General features: G+C 39.6%; 1 pseudogene; it reads right to left on the bottom strand.

Annotated features, from left to right (window-relative positions):
• Positions 1–4,364: 4,364 nt before the first annotated feature.
• On the bottom strand, positions 4,365–23,307 carry LOC119004048 (60S ribosomal protein L15-like; annotated as a pseudogene).
• Between the last annotated feature and the right edge of the window lie 906 nt (positions 23,308–24,213).

The raw sequence follows: 24,213 nt of genomic DNA, 5'->3' as shown, positions 1-24,213 counted from the left end.
TATTGTGACTTTATAGTGGCATTACATGTGGTTTTAATTTTTATGTCTCCAGTGCCTAACAAAATTGAGCACATTTTGTATATCTACTGGCCATTTGAATATCCCCTTTGGTTAATTGCCTGTTCAAGTCATTTGCCCACTTTCCTTCCTTCTTTTCTTCTCTTTTCTTCTCTTCTCTTTTCTTTTCTTTTCTTTTCTTTTTTCTTTCTCTCTCTCTCTTTCTCTCTCTCCTCACCCAATGACATTTTTTATTGTTTTTTTGAGAGAGGGGGGAAGGGAGAGAGAAAAACATTAATGTGAAAGAAGCATCAGTTGATTGCCTCCTGTATGGGCTTAGACTGGGGATCATTTCCACAACCTAGGTATGTGCCATGACTAGAAATCAAACCTGCAAACTTCCCATTATGGGATGACGTTCCAACCAACTGACCCACACCAGTCAGGATGCCAATCTTTCTGTTGTCATAACAGATTATTTTGCCTGGGAAATACCTGAAATTCAGATTTTCCAAAAAGTGCTCATTAGCAACATCCTGTCCTTGATTAATCATCTATCTTCACTGATTTACAAGGTGTCTGAGACATCTGTAAGAAGACTTGAACTTTGCTCACTGATAGGCTTTGGAAAAATTCAAACATCTGATAGCCTGAGGTGGTCACAATGGAAGACAGATTACAGAAAGGGACAATGAAACTGTATGATAAGAATTGCTCTAAAATATCTGGTACAATGAGAAAAACTCATGAACAGACACCCAGAATCGGAGGGGATTCATGGTAGAGAGATAACTGCTATCTAACCTCACCCCAGTCATGGTGGCAAGTATGTTTTCTGGGTGAGAATAGCTACATCTGGGAAAAGCAAATTTACAGTGAGGCACCTCTTTATCCTTAAATGAATATGCCACCAACTGAAAAGTAATGCTGTCCTTTTTATCATGCAACTTGACTATCCACTTGACTAGCAAGTTTTGAAATGCAGCAAAAATATTACAATCTCCTCCACATTTTATTTTTTAAATTTTCAAATATAAATAAAAGTTGAAGGAATTTTGTATTAAACACCCACATACCCACTTTTCAAGTGTGCAATTAATATTTTACTATACTTGTTTTTATCTATAGTGATTCATCTATCCATACATTAATACATCTCTACTTTTGACATGTTTCAGAGTAAGTTGGGGACATCAGTACACTCCCCCAATACCTATCAATGCACATCATTAACCAAAGGTCCAACGTTGTAATTTTAACAATATGTGGTGAGAGAGACTTCCAGTTCTCCAGCACCTAAAGGGGATTAATGGCAAAGATTGTTGGAAAAGGATTCTGCTTTCTGAGCAGAACTATAGGGGCACGGAGCACTAGACTCCTTTCAGCTAGTCCCAACAAAGAGGGCTGGTTTGCCAACAAATAAAAGTACTGTCCCTGGTGATTCCTCCAGGTGTAACAGACTTGTAGCCAAACACATGAGGCTCAGAACCATCAAGATGTAGATGTTAATGTTAAATAGAACCACATCTCTACTCATTGGCTTGCAAACCTGCTTACATGAGGTCATATGTCTCATCTCATCTCTTCTCCTATAGAATAAATTAAGGAAAAGAACTTGAAATAGTGTAAAGAGCCTAAGATTTGGGGCCAAAGAGATTTGAAGCACAAAACCTGGTTTGGGGCAAGTTATTTAACCTTCTGAATCTCTGTTTTTTATACAAAAGTAGGGATAATAATAGGCACACAATAGAGTTGCAGTGAGAATTAAACAAGTTCACAAGTGAAAAGCCATGAATACAGTGCCTTGAAAAGTAGAGGTAATCTGTAGCAGACCCTGTCCAGCAGAGTCCACCTGTTGTGGCTGACGACGAGAATCAATGCACAGGCATCAACAATCCTGTGTGGAAAAAGGGAACAGGCACGACTACTCTCTCAAGGGGAGAGTGCCTATGGGTGCCTCGGCCACTCCCTCAAGAGGTGAGCACCCTGACCCTTGCCTAGACAGGTTTTGATTGTTTTCCTGGGGTCTTGCATCATAGAAAGATTTATTATCTATCACACAGAATATTATTGTCTACATTTTAGGTACAATCAAGAAAATGAAAATAACATGCAGAGGGGAATGATAATGAGCTGATTAGCTCTTTCTTCGGGATAACTCATACAGGCTTTGGAAATTACCTTGAAGATAGAGAATACATATTTGTTGTTTTAGACCAGGGTAATGGAGTTTTAGCAAGAGCAAGCTATAACAATCTGTATGCATTTTCTAGGCCTGATTCCCATGGGAAAACTCGGTTTGAAGGTCTGGCTCCTGCCCACCACTTCGCTTCTGTAGGTTTTCCATACAGAGCTGAGTCACATTTGCCAGGCCAAGACAAACCGGTCTCCTACAGTAATCAATTAATTAAAATTGTAATTACTTTTCTAGTGTGATTTTTATTTTTAAAAAAATTTTGTAGGTGGGGTCTTAACTCATTATTTTCCCACATGCTTAGCTTCATGTTGAGTTTATAATAGGCTCCAATACACATTGAGTATATGGATAGAAGAATCAAGGGATCCGAACGAATTTGTGTATTATAAACTCAAGTAGATAAATCACACACTTCCATCATCACGTGATCATAATGAGAATCTTGTTTTATGTGTATATGTGTTTGCTGAAAGCCATGTTATCATGTGCTCCAAACATAATTTTCCATTATCTCATTAAGGCATTATTTGATGATCTCATGAAGAAATGCAGCTGAAGGATGATGAAATCATTATTCTGCTCATAGAATAGATGTGGATCCTATAACTTTTCTCATCTTTCCTGTGCTTTGGAAGTAGTGCTTTGGGTTATGTTATACTTAATTCATTTTTGTGCACATTAATAACTAGCAAATCAGCTTCTAAACATTCCTTAATTGCTTTAATTTTCATTTTTTCTTATATTTGGAACCCCTGCTGGGTACAGAGGAAACTGAGAATCATTTGTAGAAATGCTGTAACTGGTCTCATACCCACTGGTCATGGCCTCCTGTAGCCAAGCCTCTGAGACATGGCGGTAGAAACCCAGGCAACTTTAGTGACTTGAACAAGACATGTACTTGGAGTTTGATCATATGATAAGTCCCCAAAACCCTTTTATGTGGCTTTAAACATGGAGCCAGTTACAAAAGCAATTCTTAGGAGAATGAAAAAGGCTGAAATATTGTCATCCCTCAATCTTTCTGATTCCTCACAAAGAGAGAGTAGGGGAGAGAGAGAGAGACCTTAGGATACGTTAGTCTATAATAAAAGTAATGTAACCAACATCATTTATAGCAATTATATATTGATATCTTAGACTTAGTGTTAACTATTTAGAAGCAGATAATGGGACTAAACAGCAAATATTTTCAGATTGATTCCTCTACCTCCTTCTCTAGTTCCCGAGCAGAAACCTGCCTTGCTAAATGGTCTGAAATTTTTATGGTGGATCTCTATTGTCTTCAGAAAATTGCTTTGGAATATTTCCATGTCATTATTCACTTCACACCCTTTCTTATAATCCTTTAAGTGGATTATGTGATTCTATTATTTGTTGTATTAAATTTAGTTAATCAGGGATCTGTAAAGTATTATGTATTAGAATATTTGGTAGTCTGGATGCTGAGAAATCATGACTTCAGAATATTCAAGCTAAGAATCATATCACCCTCAAAAAACAAAACAAAACAAAATTAAAGCCTCACTATTGCCTCTATTTTTAAGGATTGTGGAGTGTATAGTAATGGGGTTGTGGAATTTGGAAGAGATCAGGAATATATGACAAGATGAGAGCTATAAGACTTAGAGAAAGTTTGCTTCTTAAAAAGGAGTTTGAGACTTAGCACCATTTATAGGCCTGGTATGGTGGAAGCATTTGGGAGCCAATACAATTCCCCAAGATTCTGTAAATGGGAAAGTTATTTATCTCCCATGACAATAGAAGAAAAGTACAATAAATATCAATAGCCCTAATATATAGTTTTACTGGGTTTCAGTTTTTGTTCATTTCCATTTATCTTGTTGGGGTTGGTGGAGGGGGGGAGGAAGAGAATTTTTTTAAATCTAAAATTTCCTGGTAAATGAATCAGCTGTTGTTGGATTTTATATGTAAAAGCATAATGTAAAAGTCCTTCCAGAAGCTTAGGAAGAGTGCTTTTGAGAAACTTATAGAACACTGCTTGCCCATTGAAGATGCCGAAATATCTAGTAGTAATTTTTCTCTTTCTTTTTTGAAAAATGTCTCAGTTCTTTTCAAAGCTATTATTTAACCTCTCAACTCTTATCTCTCTGGTGGGCTTTTCTTTGACTGTCCTATATTGTTTATTAGGTAAGACTTTTACAAATATTACTTACATTAGCAATAGTGGAGGAGCTGGAGAGTATTGTACCTTCTATAAGCTGTACTATGATAACCACCAACAGTGGGGTGGAACTTGTGGCCCTTTCCAAGGCCATGGCTCTTACAGGCCTCAAATGTCAGCCCTGGCATCTCCCTGTGCTTGTGGACTGGTTTGGTGGTTCATTGGATGTCAAGATCCCTTCCGATTGCCTTATGGAATGGATCAATGAGGATAACCTCAAAGAATGTGTACATGCAGTCTTCATCAACCCAGTAAGAATTTAGGACTTTCTAAGTCCCACAAGGCATCGAGCTCACTCCTGGGCAACGGACTGAAGGCTTTAGTTAATTAACACCATAACGGAGAAGCTTGTCATAGGCCACATCCTTAGGAACAGGGCATTTGTGGCCACCACCACAGGGCACATTAATCATATAATATAATCTTGCCCTTCCTTGGCCTTGCATCCTAGTCTGAATGTTTTATCGGGCCTGGTGGGGCGAGGGGCCCTGTGGAGCACAGAGAGCTGGCGGTACTGCCAGCAGCGCACCTGGAGAAGGAAGCGCATCACATCGGACTCCTTCTTCCTCCAGAGCTCCTGGATGTGCTTGTAAGTTACCCATTTTGGCCTACCTGATGGCTGTGGCCAGACAGAAAGGAAGAACTTTTCTCCTTCTGAAGGGTTTTCTCTCTTTCTTTCTTTCTTTCTTTCTTTCTTTCTTTCTTTCTTTCTTTCTTTCTTTCTTTCTTTCTTTCTTTCTTTCTTTCTCTCTTTCTCTCTTTCTCTCTTTCTCCTCACCCAAGGATATATTTATTTATTTTAGAGAAAGAAGAAGGGAGAAAGAGAGAGAGACATCCATGTGAGAGAGAAACATCCATGGGTTGCCTTCCTTACGTACTCCAAATGGGAATCGAACCCACAACCTAGGTATGTGCCCTGACCAGGATTTGCACCCACAACCTTTGGGTGCAGGGATTGATGCTCCAGCCAACTGAGCCACCCAGCCAGGACCCTTTGATGGGTTTTCTAAAGGTATTTACACATAATTTATAAACTTGCAAGAAGTTTCTTTTTCTCCCTTACATCTGCATTGTTTTATTCTGTGTATGACTAGGGGGACAATCACTTAAAGACATTACCAAAGCATTTTTTTGCAGAAAATGCTCATTGGTACTCAAAGTATTGCACTAGTCATTTCATTTTCCCTGAGTATTTTGAGCTAAATTATACAGAACTATTTCTTATTTTCCTAAGGAGTTTTCCTAATTAATATGGGGAAAGAGGCACTTTCATTGACACAATTAAATGTTTCAGGGAAAGTTGATGTCACTTTGTCTCTCATAAATTATAGCAAAATGAGCTGAGGCAAAATTAAGTAATTAGGGTTGAAAATGAGGTTCCACCATCTTAGCTTCGACCAGAAGTGCGGGCACATAGTTACTGAAATGCACTACCTTTAAACCAAGTGATTTTCATTACTTCTGATATTTAGGTAATTTTTCATAGTTTATTTTTATACAAAGGTATAGTATCACATAATACAGAGATTCAAACACTTGGCTTCCAAATGATCTCAAATAAAGAAAATAAACCTATGTCTACTGGAAACTAGAAACAACCATTTTGTAGAAAGCAAATCATTCAACCAGATTTTAGCTTTGTGGTACGCTATGAGTCTCAAGTTTCTAGAGATGATATGAAGCTGAAAGTAAAGGCAATTAAGCTAGACCTAGATGTATCTGTGTCTAAATGTCAAATTCCAAAGGTGAAGTCCAAGGATACAGACATGTCTGGTGTGATCTATTTGATTTTCATCTGTTTGTGTGACAGAAAATGCCATTGACAAGCCTAACAATGGAATTGCCTCTCAGCTAGAAATTGAAGACAATTTATATCAGAGAATAAAATCTGGAAATATACTTCATTTTGCTGGGCTTTAATTTTTAGCTTTCATAAAATTAAGCCTCTGAACTCTATAATTGCTATCATCCCTTCCAGCCTGATTTTCCATGACAACATTTAAAACTCCTTTAAGCTCAAATGATTTACAGTTTAGGACTGATCCTGTTAAGAGACCAATCAGTAGCATTTTAAGTAATGGAACTCAGACAAAGTGGCAGCCTGGTGAGCAATCACAATAAATAAATATTTTAAATTTAAATCAGGCTGCACAATTTACAAAGAGCTTCTCATGCTTATCATTTCAGTGTTGTTTCTATTTCCTAAACTTCACAGCTTGCAAATAATAGGTCCAGAACAAATTATTTGATTTAAGAAACAAGGTGTCATCTTTGATAATTCACTATCTGCAGACTTTTCGAAGGAGTCTATAGAACCAGCTGCCAAGGTCAAACTTTGACATGGCAGTGAGCTTTTCTTTACACGACTATCTCATTGTCTGCCTCCTGGCAACGTGGCGGTGACACACAGGTGGGCAGATATTGGAGTTTAATAACATATTGTTCTCCAATTATAATGGAATGAGCACTCATCCTCTTTTCCATTTTATCGGACTGCAAGGAAGAACCAAATGGTGTGATGAGCAGAGAGGGTGGGCTCTAGGTGATATTTCAAATCGACTATTTACTATAAGCATAGTTCACATAGTTACATAGGTTCTCTATGTAAAAAGAATAATGATCTACCTCAAAAGCACTGAGTAAATGTGTATGTGAATGTGTATGTATGTCAATGCTTGTATTTATTAACTCCTTATGATGTATTGGTTTTCTTCCCTCTTTCTAAGAAACCTCATAAATTTTCAGCATTTAAAATGTCCCAAATCCTTAGAGGAAGAAAAGCATAAACCTGGGCACAAGCCCAGGCTTTACTTTACTAACTGGCTGATGTTGGGGAAGCTATTTAAGCCCTTGGAGCTTCAGTTCTCTCACTTACATAAACGTGTGTGGTGGGGGTGGGGGGTGACCTTTGTGCTTGCCAAAATAGCTCTCTAAAGCATAACCAGGGGCTATTTTTCATCAAAAGAACTTAGCTAGCACAGTGTCTTAAAAATAGTAGGTGCTCAGTGAATATGAACTAATTTTATATTCCTTGCCACAGGGTCAAAAAAAAACCCTGCAAAAATCTACTCTAGTTAGAATGCTAGGTTCCTTCCAAACAAAAGCAAAGAGAAATGAAAAACCCAGGTTATTGAACATTTCCTGTCTTGTGGGATGTGAAACCTCATTTGGGTCTCTACCAATGACAATAAAGCCTTCTTTTCTCTGCACTGTCCTCCCAAATGTCAGGGATGGACACTCTGAATTTTTAAAGAGTGACTATTTTTACCATTCTTTCTTTTCTTCCTCTTTAAGTAGTGCTATTCATTGTGTCAAGTAATTTTCTTAATAAATCCCCCCAAATTTTCATGCAACAAAGAAATGACAGTGAGTCAGTAGATAATGTCTGTTCACTGTATTCTTAACCACAGAATTATCAGCGACAAGGAGACCAGAATAAAAATGAGATAGGGTTGTGCCCTAATGTACAAGTGGGCTTAGAGACAAACATTCATTCAATATATGTGCTTGGCACTGGAGAAATAATGGTAAAAATAAATAGACACAGTCCCTTTTTTTATGGAGATTACTGCTGAATAGGGAAGACTGATATTATTTAAGTAATCCTATTAAAGGATATATAAACTAAGAAAAATGCAAGGAAACCAATGGAATACAGGTCTGTCAGAATGCACAATAAAGGTGTCTGATTATGATCAAAAGAAGAGCAGGAAGCACTTCCTGTAAAAGTAATGTGAGCTGACATCCATTGGATGGGTAGAAATTATCCAGGCAAGATGGCGACAAATGTCTGACTGTACAAAGGTTATGTGGTAGAAAGCATGCAAGGTTTCATAGGTCATGCTAAAGGTTTCTGTCTTTATTTTTAGGCTAATGGTGAGAGTGGAAAGGCTTTGAAGAATAGTAAATCTTTGAAAGAGAGAGCCCAGAGTTAATACGAGAATCCTGGACAGTAGACGATTCCTGCAACCTAAGCAAGAGTTGTTGGTAGCTCTCACTAGGATGGTGGTCATGGACAAAAAGAGACATTAACACATATGAGACTCTGGATGTAAAAATCTGCAGTGCATGGAGGAAGATTAGTTGTGTTGGGTAAGGAAGATCAGAGATGGAAAAAACGTCAAAAAGTTTTCTGATATATTCAGCCAAAGAATTCTAGAAGATGACTAGGCCTGAGAAGTGAATATACAACACAAAAAAAGAGAAGGAATCATCAGTGGTATCTGGTTCCTGAGAAGGGAAAGAGGAAGGCATGCAAAGCCCATGTAGAGAGGTTGGATTTAGATAAGACCAGGCCTCCCTTCTGCAAGGTAGCGGGTGAGAATTAGGACAGAAGGAGCACAGATGTAGGCAGGGTTGCAGGTGTGACATCCAGAAGGCAAGTGAACCTGTAAAATGGCTTCAAATTTCCATGACCGTAGGTGAGAATGGTAGGTAGGCATGGGAGAGGTGAATATCTGCGACTAGGTTGAGCTTATTGAAACATGTGGACTGAGTTGGTTAGAAAAATGCTAAGTACTGTTGAGAGTACACCTGATGTGGATGATTGTTAGTTGTCGGTGACACCAGTCTGCCTTGTTCTGTGGCTTCTTCCAGCAGCACTTGGTTGTTCAGGGGCAGGTTCGGACAGAACACTGGAAGATTCCTCTTGGGGTAAGGTTTTGCCAGACTGGTGCTACATAAAAACAGAGGCAAAAATCTATAAAGTGGTGGAAAGGAAATGGTTTACATGATAAACCTTGGTGTCCAGGAAGAATGTTTTTTCTCTTATTTTCTCTCAGCATGTGGCTGAGTTTAATATTTAACCAATGTGAACAACACCCCCCCAGTTAATCCCTGCCAAGCTTCACTGGGTCAAATAAGTGAATGAGTAAAGTCTTTATTTCTGTTAAGATTCCACTGCAAGAACTAAACTCAGTCTGTATGCGGAGCTTGGCAACTCACTTCAATCTGTCAGTTGCCTTCTGTTAACCTGAAGAGGTGATTCATTATCAGCCACACACGCACCTGTATGACTGTAAACACTCTCACTCATCTCTAGTCTACATTTATTCAATAATAATAGCTCCCAAGCAAAAAAAATGCAACAATAATTTTGCTCAAATTACCTCTTCCCCATTTGAATTTCTGCACCCCCAGATGCAGAAATTGAGTCTCAAAATGATTAAGCGACTTATCCAAGGATACCCAACAAGTAAATGTCAAAGCAAGAGCAGTAACCAGGTCATTTTGCATTTTGTCTCCATAACTAAATATTTTCAGATAAAAGTGTAATTGGACAACCTCATTATATGCTTCTACTTTCTGGCACAGTGTTTGCATATGCTAAGGAAGAGTCTTCCTCTTGCACACAGAAGACCACTATTGAAATGATGATCACTTCATTGAGTGTTTCCCATGATCTGATACAAAGATTGCACGGGGATCATGTGGATTAAAGTTGAGGCTGCCAGGCCTTTATGCCTCTCTCTAATCCAGTTCCACCACCATCTCCTCCTATCAAAATTCAATTCCACTGGACTGAAATAGAGTCTGTTCACTTGTTGTTTTAATATGCTTTCACATGTTAAAATTTCCTGTGCACACTGAAGTTAATCTTTCTTTTGCACACCAAAGACTGAAAACCACTGGCTTAGCAGGACTTGATTCTTTTTAAACTGACATGGAAGTGCTCTGGGTACATCTACTAGTAAAGACTAATTTATCTTATCATGAAAATCACAAATCTGAATACATAGAACACAAACCCATTAAATTGACCGGGCAAGGAAGTCCAGAGGTTCATATTGAAAGAAGATGCTTAAGTGTTTTTATGAGAAATGGCAGGCAAAATTTGTTTCACCTCTTAATGATTTTATCTATTCGCTCCCCTGCCTCCACCAGCCATTTCTTTGAAAAGGGGAGATTGAACCACCTGCGTATACTGGGAAACTGCTTCTGCCACTTGATGGAAAACCCACTTAGAAGTCAGAGGATGGAAAATGTTCTCTGCCAATGATTACAGATTGCTGTGATTCCATTCTGAGGGCAGATGCCAAGAATCGTGACCTAAAGTGACATGCTTAGCCACAGGACATTCCTCCTGCTGTGCTAGTGTGTATTTTCCAAAATGCATGATTATGTCTCCAGTGTAGCTGCAAATGCAGAACCTGAGACAGAGTCTCATGCAGCAAAAATATCTCCCTAGCTGTACCTACCTTTCTTCCCCAGACTTTGCCCCATCAAGCCACAAAGGCTACTTGACATATCTCCAGTGACTCCTTTTTAAAGCATCCACGAAACACTTTGCAAAATGCTTATGGCATCTACGAAATACTGTGAGGGTGTGAGAGGACACGTGTTTTCTCAGTCTTGGACACAAAGGGATAGTGAAGCCAGAGGAACAAGAGGAGGCACAAAAAAGCAACCCCACAGGGCCAGCCCTTAGTTTTAAGGAGCCTATGTAAAGACCTGGGCTTTACTAGACCCTTTGACAAGCTTTGGCATCATCACCCACTTGTTCTAATACAGTTATCCAGAGGGCTTGACCCCCTACCAGAGAATGACTTAGGCTTGATATTTAAGTAACACCCAGAGGGCTTCTCCCCCTCCAGAGTGCCTACTCTTGTCCCTGTATGAAATGGATATTCCCTCCTAATGACTGGCAGGGCCCAAAGAGCTCAGTGGCAGCACTGACCCATGTAGACCTTGTCATTCACACTAGATAGGAGCCTCTGGGTGGGGACAGGGGTGGAGGATCAGTTTAATCTTGTTCCGACAAGCACTGCTGTGCTCTGTTTATATGCTTCTGCAGCATATTAACTGAGAAAAGTCGAAATTGGCAACTGTCCATGAGGGAATGTCACATTTTTTGACATTGAGATTTTACACTTAAAATAATTCATTACTCTTAAGAGTTGTAGTGTTTTGACCAGGACTCCCCTACCAATGTATGAAATCTAATCCAATTCACCAAAAACATTTTGATTACTTATATGTTCAGGCACTAGGGATATTGTGATTCTTAAAGTACTGTGTAGCCCAAAATCACAAGGAAGGTTTGTTAAAACACAGAATGCTGGGCTCTACCTCCAGAGTTTCTCATTGGCTGGTCTGGGATAAGGCCCAGAAATGGCATTTTTAATAAATTTCCAATGAACGCCAATGCTGCTCATCTAGGAACCATAGTTTGGGAACTACTGTCATAGATGGCTTGGTTCAGAAGGTTTAGTATAAGACACAAGAATGTGTATGTATTGTGCCTGATATGTGATAAGTCTTCAATAAACAGTTGTTGAGTGGATGACTAAAAGAGTGGATAAAAATATAGAATGACTACAGTGGGTGAGAACATGAAAGTGCAGAAATTCATTCTGGTTGCATAGTGTGCCATTTGAAGAAACATCAAGAAAGGACCTAGGTCACTGTTTTAAAAGTCAAATAGGGTGTGTATAAAAGAATGATTGGCAGGAGGAGCTCCCACGCTAAGAGAACAACCTGGCAAAGGCACAGAGGAGAGAAGAGGCATGCGCGGTAGGGAGTAGGTATGTGTATTACATATGACCGGGACTGAGCCTTGCTTCTCCAGCAGAGGCCACTCTGCCACTGGTCCTCCTTCTTCTACCTTCCCGGAGAGGATCTACTTCTTCTTTTGCTACTTATTTCCTCCTCTACCCTCACTGCCCTTTTCTGTTTGGGCAATCTGATAAGTCTTTGGGACTATGGCAGATACTTTGGGGGCCACCAGTACATCTACTCAGCCCACCTCTTGCTTCTGAGCAGCTGTCCTAGAAGGTTCCATGCATATGACTGAGACCCACATCAACTATGTTCTTCATCTTCTCTCTATTTTTTTGTTGCAGAGCTTCCTCCAAATTTCAGAAACTGCATCGGCCCATATGCAGTGGAAGCCAGAAGGGTCAGGAAGTTTACACACTTGGGGGCCACCATTAAACAGTTGGGGAGAGGACTCAGTGGATGCTTGGCCCAGCAACTTGTTCCTTGGAAGTACGTTGCTCAGAGAGTCTGCTATAGGATTAAAAGCCCAGACCCCACAGTGATAGCCAGGTCAGCAGCATACCTGTTATTTATTATTGTTGCTGTGGTTTGTTTATTTTTCCCTCATCCTGCACTCTACTTCACCTCAACCTTGTTGTCTGGGATCAACTTCCAAATAAGCCACGTGTGTCTGGATCCTTATCTCAGAAACCCAAACTGTTAAGAGGCCTCCACAGCCAACACAAAGCACAGGTCTAACTATGCTTTCCTTGAATGCATGTCTGAGGTGGCAGGTGAAATTTCAAGAGCAATGGCCTTCAGCCACAATGAACTCACAGACAGCAGAAGAGGGATTAATCCAGCAGAACGTGAATTAACAGCCCCTGAAGACAAAAGAAGTCATTTTCAATTGGAGTGACAAATTCACTTCCTTAAAATTGACTGTTGATTTTTGTGACCTTGGTCTTGTAATTTTAAATGAGAACCACCTTCAGGATAATCCATAAGCTCTAAATGGCTATCCTTCAACGACAGCCAAAATGGTCCCAGGCTTGTGACGTTATGGTATACTGTAGGATGTTCGAAAGCGAGCTATAAAACATCTGCACTGCCCTTGAGTTGGCAGACATTCACCTGATAGACAAAAACACATCTCCAAACACAGTGGAGCTCTAGAACAGAAAGTCAGCCACGTCCTCAGCTGCGGGTCGGAAATAACCAAGGAGGGTCACAGGAAAGGCTCCTATAACTTTACCTAGGAACCACTCAAAGATTCACACTGGAAGACTATTTTATACTCTTCATTTTTCCCCCACAAAAACACAGGCATATTTAGCAGCAGGTAATTCAAAAATTCATGAAAAATAATTCATGATTTTTTTTTTCAGGAGGATGATAGCCTAGGCTCTTAGTGAAGAGAAAATAAATGGTCACCAGCATGAATATTCCATCCTTCACTCTCCGGGTACCAGGAGAACAGCATACACAAATCAGACTGATGTGCCGCCCAGAGAAGGCCGCTCAGGGTTTTCAAGGTAGGAGGTTCCGGAAAAGCACTTGAAATTTCAGCCACCACATGATGTGATTTGATGACAGCTGGAAACCTCCCTGGGTGTTTGAGGGTCTAAGAATGCACTCTGAATTTCAGGTGTCTCCTTTTTGCTAAAGTCACCGACGATGCTGACTGGGGCATGAATTTGTACACACTCTTCCCGCTGACCTTCTGATCTGAATCATGATCTCACGAAGGCCTGCATTCCTCCCTTTGTTAATATTCTCAGAGCACTACCTCCTGCAAAACACAAACAAACCAAAACCAAAACCTTATCTATTGGTTGCTAGGATGAAAGGCAAGAAATTATAAGGCAAGTGATTGAAAAGTAGAATGAATAGAAAAGAAGGTCTATGAGGAAGTCACAAAATATCTTCTTTAATCTTAAAGAAAGAGCTCGGTTCTCTTAACGTAATTTATGCCCCAAGCCCCTTTACATCTAACATCTGTAGAGAACATCATTTTTCAGGACAAGCCTTCACAGACATTACATAAATTTATTCCAATAACTACCCATCAAAAGTGGGCAAGACAGAGATCTCCAAAGTTACTTTAGGAAAAAAGGAATTGTGTTTCAGAGGGTCAAATCTTCAGGCTGATTGGTGATTTGGGACTCTCAATCTAAGGCTTTCTCTGCTATGATGCCTCTTCTGAGTCAGCTGACAGGTGGACCTTTACTTGGATAGTTTCTAGAGCAAGTTTTCCTTGTTCGTGGGGAAGGACCCAGGGTGCCTCAAAGTGGGTTCTGTAGTGTGCTGCATGTTTCTCTACCCTTGAGACCCAGCTCCTGTTCAGACTGCCTAGGTTTGAACTCTAGGTCCTCAATTTGCTACCTGCGTGGCCTTGGGAAACTTACTTATGGTCATCAGGTCATGTTTTTTCTATCTATAAGACAGTAATAAGTGTATAATTCTTTCCTGATAAGATGAAGGAATCAAATAAAAATGAAAGCAAGTCATCTTAACACAGAGATTGGAATTGAGTTGGTAATCATAACAATGAGCTTCAAGCCTGCTGCTGCTGATGCTAATAGTTACCATAGAACCCAATGGGGATCAGCAGCCCAGGAGACCCTGTGACTCAGGCAAACATTTGTGTTGACCATACATGCCTGTCTCCCTTTTGGGTTACCTTTCACACAAACACATTCAGTCAAGCTTTTATGTAATTCAAGTTCACCCACATGAGCAAAGTTTAAATAGTTTTAGTTCAAGAGCCATAGTCTTTAGTCCTAGAATGCCACATATAGTATAATTCTTTTTGCTTTTAAATTTAAAAGCAATGTTTAAATGTATAAGGAAATATATGTGTGTCAGAACCATACTTTTCCCAAAGAATGGAAATGATAAACACAAAACCAAAACAGTGGTTATCTCTAAGAGAAAGAAAACAGACGTAAGTTAAGTTGTTAATGAACTAGTTTTGCGTTCAGTGTTAGTCTTGTAGACAGTTAGTATATTATGAAATAAATACATAAATAAATAATGCTTTATGTATTTTAATGTTAATAGTGGGTAATCAAATAAGCATTTTAATTTGACCAGTGTTTCACATCCAGAATATTACAATTAGAATGAAAACGTACAAGATCAGTTCAACCTAATTTAATATATTTTTAAAGAATATACTATATTAAGGTATAAGTTGAATAGCATATATTTATAGAGGACATCAGTATTTAGCAAATAAAACTATTCTCAAGAAACTTGAAGTTTATTCTCTGGGCACATCTCTGCTCTAGTTCAATGGTCATGTCATTGTTATTTACTTTTTTTGTACATCTCAGTGGTGTTATGACAGGGAGTGGATTTCCACAGAGTCAGGGGGGATCAAACATTGCTAAAAATTTGCCCACTTAGGAAAAACACAATAATGTGTAATTTGAGATTTCTCTGTGGGCATAGCATTTTTTAGCTTAGGTCCTCTTAAATTTAGAGGTTTAATAATTAGACCCACCATGAAGCAGCCACAAAACCATAAATCAGTGAGTTAATATTTATAAAGTGCTTAGAAGTATGTCTGGCAAATAATAAATACTTATAAGTGTTTGTTAAATAAATAAATCTCTTTGAAAATTATGACTGCCTTTCCAACAAACTGTTATTCATCCCCTCAAAATTCTATGATTTATTTGCCCTCAGAACAATTTGCCCGAGGAAAATGAGGACAGCCTCTAATTCTGCACTTTGTTGAACAAGTTAGCAATGACTTTCATGACTTCCTGCATTTTCAAGTCCCATGTGTCATATCAGTGACAAGTTTCAACCTTCTAAAGTCCTAGGAAATCCAGCAAATTTGGACTCTCACAGCCCTTAAATTCCAGAATGTTCTTGTCTGAAGGTTTACCTCACTTAATCCTTTCAGCGGATGTTTACAACACATATGTTTCGCTGTTTCACACATTGAAATAAATGAAACATACATATTTTGCTTTGCAGAAGACAGGTGGATACCTCCCCGACATTCTTTCCATGCTGCCCCGTTGTGTAGCAACAATGTGATTTTTGGTAGGATTGGCCCACCCTACGCTTCAGAATGTATCCCAATTGATCTAAGGCAATTAAGAAAAGCCCATATTTCTTGTCACTGAAACTGAATTAGGAAAGGTGAAGAGGGAGGATAAAGACTTTTGTTTAGATGGTCTTGGGAGACTATACTCTTCCCACCCCTGATGTAAACATGGACGTACATATTCTGAGTTCTTGGTGGTGGGCATCTTGTGACCAGGAGGAACCCAACACTCAGGAGGGAAAAGCAAAGAGAATTGCAGAGAAACAGATTCAGGCCCTCAGTTTAACTATGCCCAAAGGTTGCTCCACCTCTGAAGTTTTAAGTTAATGAGCCACAGACCTAGTTTGTTCATGAGTTTGAAATGAGAGCACTAGCATTCAGATTTTGAAAGTGATGTGCGGAACTGGATGAACTGAGGAAACAGATGGCCATGATGAGGGCTCTTCTCTCCGTGATGGGGGAATGATAATCATTTTTATTTAGATTCTTCCAAAATTTAACATCATAAATAAACAAAGGAACAAGGCACACAGAGAAATATCACCCATGTCTCTGGTGATTCTCTTCGTCACATCATCCAGTGATTCTGACTTGCCAAAGTACAAGAGATAAAATGGTAGGTATACATCGGTGCAATCTTTCATACACCTCTGTTTTGTGTCAGTAAATTCTTTTTGTGTCAGTAAAATCTGTTTTCCCGCTGAAAGGAAATACAAATTTCTTATTACCAAAAGGGTGGGTCCTTTTGATTTATGTATGCTAATTCATGATTTTAAAAATTTTATACCAATACCACATTGGCGATATTCCCACATCAGAGGTATTCCAAACTTAACAAAGCAATGTTTTCCGCCCCTACCTCAGTGAAACTGTTTTGCTGATGAGGATACACTAAAATTCAAAAAGCCCAGTAACTTGCACAAAACCACCATGGCAGTGGCAGAACAACGTTAAAAGTCAAAACTCTAGTTTCTTTATCTGGTGCTCTCCTGACTACACCATGAAAATTGATTAGAAAAGTATTGTATCAGTCAGCAATAGCTGAGTAACAAATGACCCCGGTGTCTTAAAATACTTGTTTATTCTAATAAATCTGTGGGTTGGCTGGGCTGCCTGTGCCTCACGCTGCAGATCTGTGGGTTTCCTTCACCTGCCTCTCATTTTCCTTGGATTATAGGCTTACAAGAAAATGTTTTCATGGAAATGGCAAGGGTGCAAAAAAGGTTACTGCAGGCACGTTTAAGGCCTTTCCTTGTGTTGCATGCACTAATTCTCCAATGGCCAAGTTGAGTCACATAGTTGAGTCCAAAGTCAAAGGAAAGAAATGGCAAAGTTACTGGTAAAGGGCGAAAAATTAGGGCAAAGAATTCAATCTACTGTAAATGTAAACAGACTGAGGAGCACTAAGTAAAAAATATACTTTCTAAAGTAAAATCAACAAAACGCAAATGAGGTTTTTATCAAGGGAAAGGGACCAGGGTGTTGCAGTCACACAAAGCTCTGGGTAATGAGCGCAAAGTGAATGCCTCACCTGAATCGAGTTCATTTATTTAGCGAGAGATGATGATTAATGCTCCAAGTTTCTCATTAAATATTAAATCACAGCTCTTTCATCCAGGCAAATTAGCCTAGATATTACTATGCCAATGAAGCTCCATCCAGACTCCAATTTGAAAGATGTGGATTCGAGTACAAACTTGTTGCCTATAAATGGAAGGCTGTTCTAAGAGCGAACAGAGCATCCTTCTCTCTAATGTTCAGTCATACTGCACTGAACATTAGGGGATTTCCAGACTTTTTCTCCAGCACCACTGACTTGACTTTGGGCCAGAAATAAAATTATGCTTGTTTTGCCCACATTTTCAAAACGCCACCAATTTCTATCACTCTCAGTAGTAATAGTATTCAGGAAGTAAAGGGTTTGTGAGATTAGTTAAAGGACAAATAACCAGCCCCCAAACAATTTTGATAAGGAAAGACAGAGTGAGGTAAAAGAAAGCAGGTGTGGCCGCGATGTATGTGAAGGTCATGTGAATACAGGAAGCTACATCAGACAGTGCGGGAGCTGCAGGAGCAACAGACAGATGAGCAGCAGGGGGCACCCCTGAGCTGACTGCCACCACAGCAGGAGACTCGGAAAGAGGAACCCGTTGCTGCCGGGCGAGCAATAGAAACCCCCACCAAGAGTCCATCGAGAAAGAAACAATGATCATTTCTTAGTCTTCTCTCCTTGGATGAGTAGAATAGTTTGCTAATTATATAGTAAAATAGAACCTGGGTTGGAGTCTGAATTCTGCTATAGAAACAAGTCCTAGCCCTATTTCACTAGCTGTGAGGAATTTTGAAAATCAGTTGGGCTAACCCACATTAGCCTCCGTTTCCTCATCTGTAAAAATGGAGAATTTACTAATTCCTATTCCTTAGTATGACTAACACAACCAAATGGAGGCCGTGAATGTCGAGCAGTTGACAATGCTTAACAAATAAGTGTTCGTAAGTAGTAGCTACAGTCGCTTTATGAACTATTTTATTGTACGTTTTTACCACACAGGCCAGGCAACAAATGTCTGTTGACAAATTGGCGAATCATCTTTCCTCTTCCATCCTGCAAGACATTCCAAGGGGCTGTACCTATATGTATCGACACTTTAAATAATAATAATGATTTTATAAGAATGTACCCAACATTTTCAATACACACAAGTGATTGTACTCTTTGTCTGGTTTCCTCTGAGTACAGAACATGGACAATAAAGATTCCCAAGCATCTGATTCGGTTACCTGGGGGTATGTGCATTTTTAAAACTTCTCTGGGTTATTCTGAGACAGACAGTCTACATTTTGAGAAGTATAGAAAGAGTATAATTTCTGAAATATTTCAGAAACTGCAATATTTCTAAAGAGATTAAGGACAGCATTGTAAATGAAAATGGATTAGTTCAGGATATGCTATTTGTAAGAGACAAAATTTCCCATTCTATATCCAGATCTTTATGGAATTTGGGTCATGCCATTTTTCTGTGTAATTTTCCACAATACAGTGAAATAAATGAGGATAATCTGGAGACAGCAAAATACCTACAAAAGATTCTTCTGGAGAAATGATTACAAACAGAAACTTTAACGATGGATTTATAGCCCTAGGAAGCAACCTCATAGAAAGAGAAACAGACTCTCTCATTGTTAGGACTGACCCAGTGATGTCATCTGTTCAATGTCCTAATGGAACTAAAGTTTCTCGGAGGCAGGAAGTAGCGTCACAGACCACCTGATTTATTAATAACTGTGCTAGCATGAGAACCACAGTTTTCGACTGGTTTCTTTTTCTTTCTTTTTTTTCTCCTGCTAAACCAGTGATTTTTCAGGTTCCAAATTAGTCAATGAGGAAAAGCTCAGGCTTATACATTAATTTCACTATTTTTCAAGGTCTAATGGGAATTTGCACACAATTAAGGCTCTGGGAGAGAAATTTAAAAACCTGTTTTCTTTTTTTACCCAGAATTAGGTAAGCTCAGTACAATAACATGGTAACTCACATGCTGAAAAAAAGATGCTTGAAAAAGATCCTGAAAAAGATTCCAGAAATTACTGCCTTCTAACAAGTTACCTCATCATAGGATTTTCTGGGACACAACTGCTGGATCTGACTCTGACGGAAGTCAAGATGACACCCCTATCCAAATAGAAAACCTGCTTACTCAGACCAAAACACAAATACAGCTACAATAAGGGGACCCGTAGCAAGGAATGGTTTTCACTGCCTGTATACTTACTTAACTTCATTATGTAGTGGCACTACAATTGAAGCCATGCATTTTCACAATATTAGGATAAACTTGAATTATTGGCTTCAATCGTTTACTTAATTATTTACTTAGTATGAATCTGGATTCATGTTTAAGTAAAATCAGTAAAACCCAGAAAGGACTAATTAATTATCACTTAGTGATTGCAATATAGTAAAAAAAAAAATTTTAAATACCAGTCTTCAGTAACTTTAAAAAGAAAAGAAGACTCCGCTTACTGTACTATATCAAGCTACCTGATTGCTACAAATTCACATGTTAGGTCCCTGAGCTATAATTTTAACATTATTCAAAATGAACAGATCTCCAGGAAAGAATACCCCCCAGATATGGACTGTTTGGATAGAATTTACTATCCACATTCAGAATGCATAGAATATTTTTTTTAATTAGAAACCTCAGATCTTAAAACATGTTGCTGCAGTGCTTAACATAAACATACCCAGCTAATCCAGCTTCATCAAACATTTGAACTCATCATAAAAGAATTATTTATGAAAATTTCAAGTACTTATGGCCTCCCATATTATAGTAAACTTGGTTAGGTTATTAGTGCTATACCAAAGCATAGCCCTCTGATGCTTCAAAGTATTTTCTTTAAACTGAATAATTCCTTACTATATAATTAATGCCAGGGAGGAGAATTTGTGTGTAATGGGCACCTATCATCTTCCACATACCATGCTCAGAACTTGAGATAATAGGTCTCAATATCTGTAATATTTGGTACTGCTGTACTGACTTTCATGAAGGAAACTGAAGATTGAAGAGACAGAAGAGCGCAGGGGGAGACCTAATGGATCGCAGTGCTGAAATAACCTCCTGAGCCAGAAGTGACTCCAATGGACTGTGTTATCCTCACTTAATTGAATGCAGAGTTGTACTTGGTATCCGAAGTATTAGGTTACAAGTGACAGAAGCAACATCTGAACAAGTTTAAACAAAACAGAAGAATTTAACCCCATAAACTAAGAGGGAAGAGTTGGGACTGGCTTGTACAGGGACTGAAATCATGTGTCTGAACAAAGTCAAGGTTCTTTATCTCCTTTCAGTACTGACTACTCCAGACAGTAAAGGGCATGGTCCCAGGAGTCTAACTCTACTGTTACAGTCTTGGGATATAAACCCCGCATTTGGCAGCTGCTGGTGAAGAATTCCTAAAAGGAGGCTTTCTCAAAAGCAACATTACTGAAATTTTGAGTGGGATATTTGCTTGTTATGAGGGTCTGTGCTGAGCATTGTGGAATGATTAGCATCATTGACCTCCGAGCACGAGCTGCCAATGGCGTTCCCCAATCACGGCCATCACAAATGTCTCCAGATATTGTTCAGTGTCACCTATGGTATGGCAAAACCTCCACCTGCTGAGAACCACGGCTCTGGAAGGAACTATGGCTAACCTGGTTTTGTTCAAGCATCTACCCTTGTATGCAATCCCGGTGGCCAGAAAGATGGAGGCATTTAAAAATTCAACCAATTTTAGAGCACATGAGTAGTTTTCAAGGGGAGAAAATTCACAAAGAGGAGGAGAGTTGCCCCAGCCAGGTGGCTCAGTTGGTTGAAGCGTTGTTCCGCACACCAGTAATGTTGCAGGTTTGATCCCTAGTCAGGGCACATACCTAGGTTGTGGGTTCTATCACCAGTCAGGGTGCATATGGAAGGAAAACAGTCAATTTTTCTCTCTCACGTCTATGTCTCCCTCTCCCTCTCCCTCTCCCTCCCTGCCACTCAATTCAATGAATAAATGTCCTTAGGTGCATATTAAAAAACAAAAAAGAGGAGGGCACAGGACAGACATGATCACTAAGAGTCATTCAGGCTGATATACCCCAATTTGTGTCAGTTTCATGCAAATTATAACAGGAAAGCAAAACATGAGCTTCCCACCTGACTCAAATGGAGCCTGGTGAATCTTTTGTAGCTAAATGCCACATCTTCCAATGCATTCAATATGATTTTCTATATTCCAGTTGCTCTGATGGAATATTTACATGGATTCTCTCTTTCTTTGTCCCCAGCTTTCATATTCCAAGCACATTTTTAAAACGGGCAGCCAGTTCCCTTGTTCAAGGCGCCATAGCTAAAACTTACTGGGTATCTACTAAATTCCAGGTACTGATTTGAGCATTTTTCATTGATCTCATATAAAGTTCAAACATGATTCTATGATATAGGCATTACTTTTATTCCTGCCTTATAGAAGAAGAAAAAAGCATTCAAGAAGTTAAGTGACCCACCCAAAGCCTTTTAGCTGTTATTTCAAAAGTTGATGCTCTTACACACAACTAAAAGCCATGAAAGAATTTACCAAACTCAAAATTGAAGATCCCAAAAAGGAACAGTAGGGGTAATATGGTTCTTCTTTTCTCCAGTTGTTGTCTCCCTATGTACATCCGTGTTTGAGGAATAAAGAAAAAGTCCTGGAGACATTTTTCAGAAGTCATTTGCTAATAAGTAGAGACGACCAATTAACTCAAAACCTAAACACTGGCGAAGGGTACTCGAGGGTTTATCAGTAGTCATTCCTATCCAATTACCCCCCCATTTCAGTTGACGTTTGTGAAGCAAGAGGGCAAAGGGTAGATGAGATAATTGCTCTGAAATATGATGCTTGGGGAACCAGCATTGTGACAGGCATTATTCCTTTACAGAAGTTAGAAACAGCGGAGGATCCTAAGTGTTTTGGCAGGTAAGAAGGAAATCTTAAGAAAGATGGTAGGCAGAAAATGGATAGAGGGGAGGGCGAGAATAGTGGGGGAAATATAGAATCTAAAGAACTTGAGACACGTGGTTATAAACTAAGGGGGGGGGAATGGTGGGGGAGGGAGTGTGCCGGTGGAGGGGAATGAAGGGGGGGAATAGAACAACTGTAATGGTATAATCAATAAAATATATATATATAAAAGAAAGAGAGTCTAGGAGTGCTCGTCAACATCGAGCCTGAGGGCAGAATGGTTTTAACATCACAACAGCTTCCAAAGAGAATTTTCCCACTTGGCCAGGGAGCCCTGAGAAGAAATGGGAGTGGAGGGAGACTGGCTAATGGTCCAGCTCTACGTCAACAATTTGGTTCATTTTCATCATTCATTTATTTGGTTTCAGTTTCTTTTTCTCTAAAATTGTGTGTTATATTGCCCACTGGACCACTTCTCCCTGGTATAACCTATAGCTCAGGGCCGAGACAGTGGTGTTGGTGCCGAAGAACATCTCAGCCCTACTCAGTCTAATCCACACAGACACTAGGCACTTCTCTTGGCAATGCCAGTCCAGCCTGGTCAGGAGAAGCTCTACACGCAACTCAGCACTCCCTCTGAGGGGCAGAGGTCATATACCGGTGGGCCCCACTCCATAGCTGGCCATTCCCTGCTTTGATGTTTTACCCCATTCTTCACAAGAACTGGTGTCACATTTGAATCCTCCACATTTAATGAACTAGGTCTTATTCTTCACACTGAACCTGGAAATCATCTTCAGCTGAATTGCACACATCAGTCATAATTTTGCCACAGTTCTTAGTCCTGTCGGTCCCTGACCTCTCATCCTCTGCCTGATGCCCAAGTTCGTCTAGGATGAAATGGGGATCCATCCCCCTCCATTTTTTCCACTACTGTTTATTTTGATTTGTTTCACATTTCTTTTCTATAAATCTTTCTTATATTTTTCTCTTTTTTATGTTTTTTAAAAGATTTTATTTATTTATATTTAGAGGGGAAGGGAAGGAGAGAAGGAGAGAAGTATCAATGTATGGCTGCCTCTCATGAGTCCCCTCCTGGGAACTGGCCTGCAACCCAGGCATGTGCCCTGACTGGGAATCGAACCGCAATCATGTGGTTCGCAAGCCCACACTCAATCCACTGAGCTACACCAGCCAGGGCTCTTTCTTATATTTTTCAATTACAGTTTACATTAAGTATTTTGTATTAGTTTCAGGTGTACAGAATAGTGGTTAGACAATCATGGATTCTACAAAGCGTTTGTTTCACGGTTCTTGAAGCAGCTTCAACACAAGCGTACAATTCAATACAAAGCAGACCTCCCAATGGTACAACTCCCTGTACACAATACTTGTCCCTACTTGTAGTCCAACAGGCTGGATAACCTCTAGGGCCTCTTTCAGCCACAACATTCTATCATGTATGGATACTACAGCAGCGCTATTGAACGTAACACAGAGCAAAAGAGACTTGCTGTGCATGAGCAGCTGTTATGTTCCAACAAGAGTGGAACTTCGAAAATGGCTTTCCATTAGGGGTCAAATGATTTTAGATTTTCCACCCATAAGTAACTGCACAACACTGCATACAGCAGTTGAAAGATAGACGTGAAGCCCCATGGCCCCAGCATGTAGGGCAGAACTCCCATCTCCCCTGTGGCATTGAGGTAAGTTAGAGAATGATGCGGAAATGCCCAGGGTCCCGAGCAGTTTTCTCTATTACCCCCGAGTTCAATGGGAGCAATTTCCTTGTAATGTGTGTAATGCGATACACTTTCA

The sequence above is a fragment of the Sturnira hondurensis genome, unplaced genomic scaffold, assembly GCF_014824575.4.
Source record: "Sturnira hondurensis isolate 20B ecotype Veracruz unplaced genomic scaffold, ASM1482457v3 Scaffold0019006, whole genome shotgun sequence".
Lineage (NCBI taxonomy): Eukaryota > Metazoa > Chordata > Mammalia > Chiroptera > Phyllostomidae > Sturnira > Sturnira hondurensis.
Note: the sequence above shows the minus strand (reverse complement) of the source record. Positions and strands in the feature narration are given on the sequence as shown.